Below are 11,099 nucleotides of genomic sequence, written 5' to 3'. Positions count from 1 at the left end.
CAGAGGTCCTCTGTGGAGATGGGAGAACCTTCCAGAAGGACAACCATCTCTGCAGCACTCTACCAATCAGGCCTTTATGGTAGAGTGGCCAGACGGAAGCCACTCCTCAGTAAAAGGTACATGAAAGCCCGCTTGGAGTTTGCCAAATGGCACCTAAAGGACTCTCGGACCTGAACCCGATCGAACATCTCTGGAGAGACCTGACAATAGCTGTGCAGCGACGCTTCCCATCCAACCTGACAGAGCTTGAGAGGATCTGCAGAGAAGAATGTGAGAAACTCCCCAAATACAGGTGTGCCAAGCTTGTAGCGTCATACCCAAGAAGACTCAAGGCTGTAATCGCTGCCAAAGGTGCTTCAACAAAGTACTGAGTAAAGGGTCTGAATACTTATGTAAATGTGATATTTCAGTATTTTTTTATTTTATACATTTGCGAAAATGTCTAAAAAACAGTTTTTGCTTTGTCATTATGGGTTATTGTGTGTAGATTGATGAGGAAAAAAATAATCAATTTTTAGAATAAGGTTGTAACGTAACAAAATGTAGAAAAAGTCAAGAGGTCTGAATACTTTCCAAATGCACTGTATGGATCATGTTTTGTCATGTTTCTGCAGAAAGCCAGCTGGAGTCATGTTAAAAATGACCTTTCCCAAATAAATAAATGCAAATTACAAATAAACCAGTAATAACACTATCAATTTATGTAAAGGTCTTGTTTTGGGTATAGTATCATATCCTTGCTCATTAAAGGCCCAGTGCAGTCAACAGCTAGTTTTCACCTTTCCCCTCACACTCAGACCACTCCCAGACAGTCTGCAAAATGATTGCTTGAGAAATTGCTCTTTGCTATTAGAAGTAATTTTTGTTTCGACCATTTTAGTTGAAAACAATCACAGTAAGGTTCTTAATTGTTACCCAGAAATGATTTGATATTGAGATAAAAGTGGCTGCATTGGATCTTTAAGAAATTGATTTGGAAACTCAGAAATATTGGATCTATGCTTGGAAAGTCATTTCAGTAGGCTATTGCTGCTGAGCCGTCTCAAACCCACTCAACCTAACCCTATGGCACAATTAATGACCTAAGAAAAATGTAGACAGAGGAGGCCTACTCCTAAAATGATCCCAAAGGTATTTCTCCAACATTGAGTTCAGCTTTGTATCATCTATTATGGATTAATTTCAAAATTCACTGTATAAAACACAATATTTTCACTGTACTTCAGGCCATTTTAATACTCAATTTTGCAAAAAGACCTTGGAGATGATTTTTCCTGCAGTATAGCCTGAGATTATTATAACATTTAGCAGTTAGATCTTTATCTTTTGGTTGTTTGTCCATTTCAGTTAAGAGGCACCATCAAATTATCCAGCTTTCTACAGCATGCCGCTTTTCCATAGAGATGCATTTCTACAGCACAGTGAAAGGGTTGTCGAGTTTCACCAACAATGACCCTCAAGGCCATGGAAATCAGACTATTCCATACTGATTTGTTCTAGGCCGATGTCTGTATTTTAGTAAAGGTTGCCATGGTAGTAACCATGGAAACATCCTACACTGATCTCAGAGTTGAAGGTAACGCCCACTCTCATTGTTACTCTCTGTGATGCATATTCATAGCCACAAAAAAGCTATTACAAATTGGTGTCATTAGGCTTCCATTTCATATCTGTCCATCTCTCTCTGCATCCAGTAACTACTGTAAATGCAATAAATACAACTAATTTCCACCAATACATTCTTCTTTCCTTGCGGCGAATGAATTTATAATTCTATACAGGTCTAGAATTTCACTAAATTGTCAAGGCTATACTGCTGGGAAATTATACAGGCTTATCTGTTCAAGGTTTACTGCTTACTATTTGCCACTCAAGGGCTATGGAATGACATCTGTAAACAGAGTGTGTGCATTGTGTTATTACAGTGTTAATAGCCTTCTGATTGGTAACACTAAAGAAAAAGTTAAGAACCTACGCTAACATTTCATAAGACTTGATCGAATAAAAAATCACAACACATAATCCATTATTTTATAAAATATTTCAATACATTTGCATTTTCTGTTAAGATGTATAAATTCCATTACTGATCATGGATGGTAGTTCACAGCTCACACTGGTAATATCAGATATATAAAGTTCAATAAGACGTGCTCAACTCTTACCAAGTTCACTAGTATTAATCTTTGAGTATTTATTCATGCTGAGTATTTATTAATTTAGACAGAAAACCTTGAGAAGAACCGTGGTGAAAGAGATGAAGGACTATGGCCTGTCATGGAATACCATTCCCAAAAAGGCTGGAGATCGGCAGCAGTGGCGCTCTCTCATGGAAAACTTGTGTTCCACATAGGAACGAAGAGGATTAAGTATGAGTATTTATTCCATATCAACACTCACAATGGACCCACTTCGGCTGGCCATTATGCCTTCATCAGCATCTGATGACTGAAGGATCTATGGCCGAAATGTGTCCATTTTAACATCAGATGTAGCCAAAACACAGAACTGACAAAAGCCATTATATTTTAAAAGAAGAATAAAAGACGCCTCTCAATCAAGATGGTGAGTGGTCTTTAATGGTAATAGACATACATTATGTGAATTTGTGATGAAATGTCAAAGTACACATAAGCCATAGGAAATGACAATAGTTTACAGTGCATCCCACAATTTCAAAATAAGAGTCCCCTCTTCCTAACCGTTCTTCGAATATGTCTCTACTAAAAGCTTGAGGAGTCGTTGATGCATGAGTTCTGGACACTGAGGTAGACTATGACTTGTTGTCTGGGTGCTGTATTTACAACAACAAAATCACTAGTCTTCCATAGCGTCCAGGACCACAAAAGTCAGAACTCTTCACCTTGAGCTGTGGCTCCGTTTCTGTTGTAGCGTTCTGTAAGGTCAGCTTGTATGGCATCCCTCTGAATTACAACGCAGTGTCATCTCCCTATGGAAAAGAAAAAGACATGACAAGCTCGATCAGGGCCAGCCAGATACATTGTAACATTTCATTTACCACCTGTATTAATTACTAGGAAATTAAGACAAATAAATTCAAGACTGCAGTTATAGCTACTAAACTGTTTGAATTGTACAGTAAGGCTCCATGTGCCCTTACAAACCCTGTTTTGGAGAAGTTAATAATGTCATGGTGTAAAATCCCAATGCCCTTTCCAGTGAGTGGGCAGAGTCTCCCAACTCCATAATATTCTCCTTCATTTCCGGACACTGTCACCTGTGTCCCCCTCCACTCTCAGTGCTCAGGAAGGACACAGTCAATATAGCCACAGCACTCCGAGTCTAATAAAACCCATCAATGGAGGGGCTGTCCTTGTAAACGCTCAAACTGCATTTAATGCATAGTGAAACCAATGGTCCAAGTGACACTGAGGGACACAGAGAAACTAATGTGCAATAGACCGTGTTTATGCACATCATTTTCCTAAGATACCTTCAATCACGATCAGATCTCTTGATTGGATGCATTGAAGTAGAAATAAACTGTTCAAATAGGACATGATACTTCACCCGCTATCCTCTCTAATGAATATTTAGCAATTCTGTTTTACAATCTGAACATACTGAGTAGTAGAAGCTAGCACAATCTTTCAGTGTCAAATTATTAACTTGCTCATCAAAGGCAGTTCAACCTGTCTGGATGATGCTGAAAAGGTGCTGAAAGGGAGTTGGGTCCTTGAATTGTAAACGAGTCAATGTGAAATAAGGCACTTGGGTAAATGAATGATTCGCCACTGATCTTAGCAGGTAGTATAGAGCTGTGTCTAGCACCTCTGACACAGACAGTCTGGACTGGGACTGTGGCTAATCTGCTTAATTTGAAATGGTATTGTGACTGCTTAGCCTTAGACCGTCTCTCCACTCTTCTCCATCCCCTTTGTCTACACGACAAACACCTACACAAACACATCATCTTATATCAATGAATATATCATTATTAGCCTCTAAATAGCTTTTTGTCATTACCCTCCACTGACGGGCTTGGCAGTGTACTAACTGGCCTGATTAGCCTATATTCAAGTCCCATTTATTTTGCATAAGGAACTGCTTGGGTTATCACAAACAAAAGCAGAGGTCATAATTGGATAGCATTGTATGGGAGTCAGCTCCATTCAATGGGAGCAGACTTGGCTGGGGAGGAAAGGGTAACTTGCCACCAACATGGGTAATGTATTACATTAGGAGTCCCACTGTGAGAGTGAAATTGACTTGGATCAAATACGTTTTCCCAATTAAATCTATATTAACCATAATAGGGCCATCCGCTAGTGTGAATATGAGAGACTCTTTCAAAATAGCAGAGCCTGCCTCTGCATCCATTTATATATTTACTTGGGGTCTTCATGAGGAAAAAGGGCTGGAATATGTTCCTCTTATTTCTGCTGGAGTCCTGGCAGAAATAATAGGTGCAGCATGGAATGGTAATGCATTATTAAAGCCGGCTGAATTATGCTCTCCAGCTCAAATGAAGGCCTGTCCTCTATACAATTACCGACACAGCGGGCAAAGAGGGGCCAGGGCCAATTCTGTCCTTGTGCGCTTTGAATGGAAACTAATGTTCAACTAGAGCGCCTGTGATTATGGCAGACTATGATTCATAAAATGAGAAAATAACAAACAACAAAAACATGTTTCTTCCTGTCTTGGCCTGACCCCATGACTAAAACACACTACCTCGGAACAGTTCACGTTCTCCTGTCGACATATGATGCAGAATGGTGAACAACAGAGGAAAAACACCTAGATACAGTATATATGTCTTTAAATTTAAAATCACAATGTCTAGACAGTCCCGTTGGAAACATTCTGATTCTAAGTAACACTGACAAATTAGACCAGCATGCACCTGGCATGGGGGAGAAAGATAAAACAGACTCCCTTAGGCCAAACAATCAGGTGTAAAAAAAATAAAATAACCATTCCAGTTTTCCAGAACCAGACTGAAATGAGGGGGAATTTAATTCAATACCTCTGAGTGAGAATAATCATGCCCTTAGGGCAGCTCTCTGGCCTCACCTTATAACTCCATTATAACATCTCATCACCCAGCCCTGTCAGCAGGGAACATGGCAGGAATTTCTTAAATGGCTTTTTATTCACCCCTCGTTTCATTAGTTCTGTCTCTCCACAGGCGTGGAGCGGCTTTGATTAGTGGAGAGACTTATGGAGACAGACAGCCCCTCCCCTATCTCCAATAACAACACACACACGTACATACATACTGTATGATGTGCATGCACAAACACACACACACAGAAACGCACAAACAGATGAACAAACAAACAGGCACTCGCATGCATGCAGGTACACACACACACACACACACTGGTGGGAGCTTCCCTATTGATCTCACATTAAGAAGCTGATGAGAGGGAATACCTGTCAGGAGTAGACTGGGAATCAGGAGCCAAGACAGCCCCCTTCCCATCCACCACTAAATAATCCCTTATGGCTCTCACTCTGTTCCCAGAGGCATCATCTTTACGCGAGTGACAGCAAATGGCTCAAAATAACAGTTCAATTCGATTTGGAATGCAGTTTGTTTCAATCTGACAGACTAACATTACAGTGGCAGGGGAACATGAAATACAGTAGGCGTTGTTGTTGCTTATTGTATGTAATAATAGAATAGCTGCCTGCAGCCTGTCAGCAGATCTGAGGAGGTATCAGAGCAGTAGAGACAGCACATGATCGAGTGTCTGCTATGACTGGAGCACAGCTCAGCTTCTCTTTACTACCCAAGCATGATGTCTCCCCCGAGGTCTCTCTGTCGAGTTACATGAACAATTTGTTTTATTACAGTAACGAGAGGGCTGCGCTTTGGAAATCAGTCCAGAGTCCCTGAGCTCGTCTTCTTCACGCCCGTCAAAGTGTAAAAAATCCACTCTGAAATACATCTGGCACAGAAAGAATCTTACACTAGACAGGGAATCGTACTCTATAACGAGAAAAAGCGTTTGGGAGAGCGTGCAGTGCACACTAACTGTTGCTGTAATTGCAATTGAATGATTTCCTACAGTAGCTCATCTACATGGAGTGCTTCCCAACAACACTGTACATATCCTACTACCTAGAGAGCCTCCCTAGTATTGAATTAAGAATGAACCTTATCTAAATTGATTTTTTATCATTGTGTATATTGATTTTGTTTTGTCTTAAACGGTAGTCTTATGGGCCAATGGGGTGCCTTTGGAAACAAGCTCTAAATGTGGGGCTTCTTTCTTGTAAAAAGCTGTGGCTAGAAACTGAATTTTGCACAATGGAAGAAATCCTGTAAGTGATAATATTAAATCTTACCTTACAGCTGCTGACATGCGGTGCAGTAAAATCAAATCCACTACATCCTAAGGCTATCCAGACTGTACTTTCCCTTATCAATTACCCAGCAAATCAAATAAAAACACCTTTGGGTCAATACATATTAGATTACAATTGTCCATCACCTCAAAAAAGGAACGGCAGTTTGATCCCATTTTTAGGAGACACTAACCGAAATAACATTTTGCTTGTGTATGATCAAACCAAATGACAGTAAAATATCACATTAGGTGTAAACCGACTGCAACTGTCCGCTGTATTTATTCTGTATTCTCCATGTTTCATTGCATTTAGTGTGTAATTTCATGTCAGGTGCTGTGCTATCAGTGACCCTGTTCATGTGTAGGGCAGTGATCTATCTCCACTCCTGCACCAGAGCTGCTGCTGCCACAGACAGTAGGCCAGCTGGAGCCTGGTGACTCACCACCCACAGCCATACCTCAGCAGGGGAGGAGACTGGGGGCAGTGTCCCCCTCCCCTCCAACCCCTCTCCAATGGATGTGCTCTATGGTGACTTAGTTAGTGTGCACTGCACGCTCTCACAATCGTTTTACCTCGTTATAGAGTACGATTCCCCGTCTAGTGTAAGATTCTTTCTGTGCCAGATGTATTTCAGAGTGGATTTTTTACACTTTGATGGACGTGAAGAAGAGGAGCTCAGGGACTCTGGACTGATTTCCAAAGCACAGCCCTCTAGTTACTGTAATAAAACAAATTGTAGGGAAAGCAAGGCACTGGGGGATGGAGGGAGGGGAGGCAGGGATGGATGTATACAGCGGTGTAGTGGAGGATAAACATGCAGCATCGCCGTTAACCCACCTTTTGCGGAAGAATGCATTGAAAGTATAGGGAACGTTACTTTACTCACCGAGAACTGCAATAACATCACTGGAGGTATATCAAAGTAGTGGTGGGGTGGGATTCTGGGATTGAAGTGGAGGTTGCTGTTGCAGATGGGGTAGGGACGGCATGGATGGTGGGGGGGTTATGAAGGTTAGAGGTGGGTGCAGGGTGATAGATTGCGGGTGATCAAGGTGTGGGGGGAGAGTGGTTGGAGGTGATGGTGGGGGTAAGTGTGTAGAAAAGGGTGGGGGTTGGGGTAGTCATAATAGGTAATGTAGTCAGTCATAAGAGAGATATGTGAGTGGTAATAGTATGGTGTATGGATGCAGGGAATTAGTGTGTTGGTTAGAGACAGCGGCTGGGGGGTTAGGGCCATGGTGTTCATGTCAGTAAGTGAATATGTGGTCCTCTGAGAGGTTTGGGGACTCTCTCTGGGCACACAGCCACACTGACTGACTTTCAACTCATCCATCTGGCCTCAGATCTGCCACGTTCATTCCCCACTCCTCTGCATTACATTAGGACTGAGCTCCAGCTCAGACTACATGTTAACCACCCCACTGACTGTATTACAGTCTTCTACCATCCATCCACACTGCCACCTCGCCTCCTTCTCCATAGATACTGTTCACACTTTCTCTCCTTCCCTTCTGCTTCAGCGAAACCATGGAAATGTATTCTAAGATACCAAAAGCAGTGTGAAAGATCTATCGTCACAAACCAACAGGGATGGATATGCTTAGACATATGATTCACTTCATATTCTATTATTCATATTCTATTATCCTTTGAAAGCTGACATTAAACAGGTTTGTTTTTAGTGGAGCGTAGAAAGATTAGTGAATTGGGAGTGAATGTTTGCTCTCCCTTCCTCTGATCAGCGGTTCTTTCCTGTCTCCTCTCATCTCGGCTGTTGTGGATTTCTTCTTTCTCTATATATATCTGAGTCGTGTGGTGATGAGGAGTCTGGGTGCTCTTTCTCAGTGTGGGTGACCAGCTCCCTGCCCTGACAGGCTGATGAAAGGACAGTTCAGATGCTGGGGCTCCTCCCCTGGGCTCCATGGGGACCCACATACAAACCGGCCACTCGGGCATTAACTGCTGGGACTGCACTTCAGATGTCTCTCTTTAAATGGCATCCATTCTCTCATACACACCCACATACACACACATGCACGCATGCACTCACTCTCAGACACACACCCACACACAACACATACAAATACACTTAGACCTGTTTGTGTGTGTGTGTGTTTTCTGTACCCTGTGGCGTTTCAAAAGAGCTGCTCTTTCAGAAGCAGATTGCCCTCTTCAAGGTTAGAGCTGAGACTGAATTTCGCATGATGTTCTCCTGGCAGCTGCATCCCTGCTTGCACATATCTGTTTAGCCTTGAGGGGGCCAGAGGCATCAATATGATAAATCCTTTCTCCACAAACAATCAGCCATCAAAGATTGACTCCTAGCGTGAATTGGTTTGGTTCATTTCTACGTTTATGGATACTGGTTTGTTCCAAGTATCTACATCAAACCAACTGAATGCATTTAACCAACCTGTTTGTTAAACATGATTGCTCATATTATATGCTACTCAACCAGTTTAACATAATGCATCAATAAGTACAGGTGCCCTATTCTGCCACTTCAATTGGTTAAACAGGAACAATGAACAGACATACTCATTAACCTGCAATTGTTATGCAAATATGATTTATAGAAAATATAACTACTAGTTTTGTTGTGTTTGCCGTGGATCATTTACAGTGGGCATCTAACAGACGGATTAAAACCAACACAACGCGAAAGGAGCTGTCCACGTCGGTGGTGCTGAACCGGAGATGATAGTGCTGTGCGTGTGTTACGGAGGGTTTTATATATCGGAAGTAGCATAAAGCAATGATAAATGCTATCTATCAGAAATGGCAATGGTTACATATAGCCTACTTATCGGAAAGCAAAGTAGCAGATAATTATTTGTAAAAACGTCTAACTGCAAATCCGTTTTGCTAAAATGACTAAAATGTAATAGCGACGCACTACGGTTGCTCAATCCTAATCCTAGGAATCGTGAGTAAATATACGATGTAGTCTACGGTTCAAAAGGTCATAGTTTATTGGAAATATATTAACTGTACCTAGCCTACAATAAATCTATTTCAATCGGGGACTCTTTACCAATGACCGACGAATGTAGCCCAAGTAGCTTGCTGTGTCCGTGGAGGAAAAAGCCGTGAGTGCTTGGTTTTTGCTTGCTGTAGCCTACCTGTTGCACTGTCCGGCATCCTCTCTCCTTTCACCCGGACCCCAACACGCACTCTCTCTCACACACACACACACACACAAAGTAAATACAAGTATCTTACCTTCAGAGTACTTAGACACAGCGTGCATTTCTTCCTTCAAACCTCCCTGGTTGCTGATGCCTCACGCATCACTGGTTAGCTGAGAAGGACTATCATGTTCAGATGGTATAAACTGCACATCATGAATTAGCGCCAACCTATAGCACTTCCATCTCTCTCTCTCCTACTCTTTCTCTGTCTACCTGTCAAACTCTATCTTTGTTCCTCCGTTTATTTGTCGCTTACTCTCTTGCTATCTGTTGAGGAAGAAAGATGACGGCCCGTCTCGTTGCCATGTGTAGAGAGAGAAGTCTAGCGTTGTTTCAGTCCTGCGGCTTTAAAGAGCAGCTCGCCCGACAGGTGGCCTGTCAATATTCTGAACATAGGTGACGTCACAATCGAGGAGACAGAATTTGAAAGTCCCTGAATACTTTTTTTTTTTAAAGGGCACACCACAAATCCAGCCAATCTTCCAACCAGCCATTCAACAGATATGTATGAATATGCAAGATACTATATACCTGTTCATATTAGAGAGAAAGATATCACAGCTGTTGCCTGTTGGGACTAGATCTGGTTAAACCCCTCCCACATTTTTTGCATGCATTGTGAAAATCCAATTGGCAACACCTCCAATTAACCCCTTAATGCATTAAGAATGCATCTATAATCTTAATGCCTTGATAATCATAGGGAAATTAGCAACTGTATGGATGATTATGACAAATCATGTAATTCCTTTTTGATGTGATAAAAGTCACTATATGTATTATTCACAAGGCATTTTATTGTTCAAATAAGACACACACTATTCTGTTCATGTTGACCATTGAAAAGGAGTCTCACTGTATTCCTGACCTGTTAAACAAGTAGCTGTATAGTACCCTACCAGCGTGCTTGCCTGACTACATCTGGCTGATCTGCTCTTACTTTGTCCCACTGTGTGTGGACTACAGTATACAGAACATCGCCTCCATTTTCCGCTGGAGATCACCACCTCAGCCTTTCAAAGAAACAGCTTGTATTTAAGCACAGTGTCTCCCCCCTCAGGAAGAACGCATGGAGGCTAATTGTTCTCTGTATTCATCTCAAATTGGGCTTTTTACATGCGTATTTCCTCTCTTTTATCCAAGACAGCAGCGAAGAGCCTGTAACTGGCATTTAGTCGTTTCATAATGTTTCACAAAGCAAGAGATCTTTTCAAATGTCAATGTGCTGCTTTTAACAGTATTATCTACTCAAAACATGTAAAGTTTTTTCTGATTGAATGAACACCTGAAATGTGTATATTGTCCAAAGAAATGTGCTTGTCTTGGTGGGTAGAAATTGCGCATATGGAAATATATCTTATGAAGAGAGCACAAAAATATAGTTTGTCGAGCATTATACTAATGACTTCAATATAATATACTAGCTTTTTTATTGTGTGGCACTAAATGTTAGGGTCTGACATACTGTAGTTGAGGAAAAGACATTAGCATATATCACAGATCTAGATATTCTTTAATGTATGAAACATTATTACTGAAACATTCTGGTTATAATGATATTGGTGTAGTATTTCTACAATACCAGTC

The 11,099-nt window shown here is 41.4% G+C and overlaps 1 long non-coding RNA gene across 1 annotated transcript; it reads right to left on the bottom strand.

The window, feature by feature from the left end:
- Positions 1-2,557: 2,557 nt before the first annotated feature.
- On the bottom strand, positions 2,558-9,843 carry LOC121548440. Its single transcript, XR_005996650.2, has 2 exons — positions 9,544-9,843; positions 2,558-2,950 (listed from the first exon to the last, which is right to left on the bottom strand). It is a non-coding gene; the product is annotated as an uncharacterized LOC121548440 (long non-coding RNA).
- Positions 9,844-11,099: the final 1,256 nt, after the last annotated feature.

Source organism: Coregonus clupeaformis, unplaced genomic scaffold, assembly GCF_020615455.1.
Source record: "Coregonus clupeaformis isolate EN_2021a unplaced genomic scaffold, ASM2061545v1 scaf0385, whole genome shotgun sequence".
Lineage (NCBI taxonomy): Eukaryota > Metazoa > Chordata > Actinopteri > Salmoniformes > Salmonidae > Coregonus > Coregonus clupeaformis.
The sequence above is the reverse complement of the archived record's forward strand: the minus strand, read 5'-3'. Positions and strand labels throughout refer to the sequence as shown.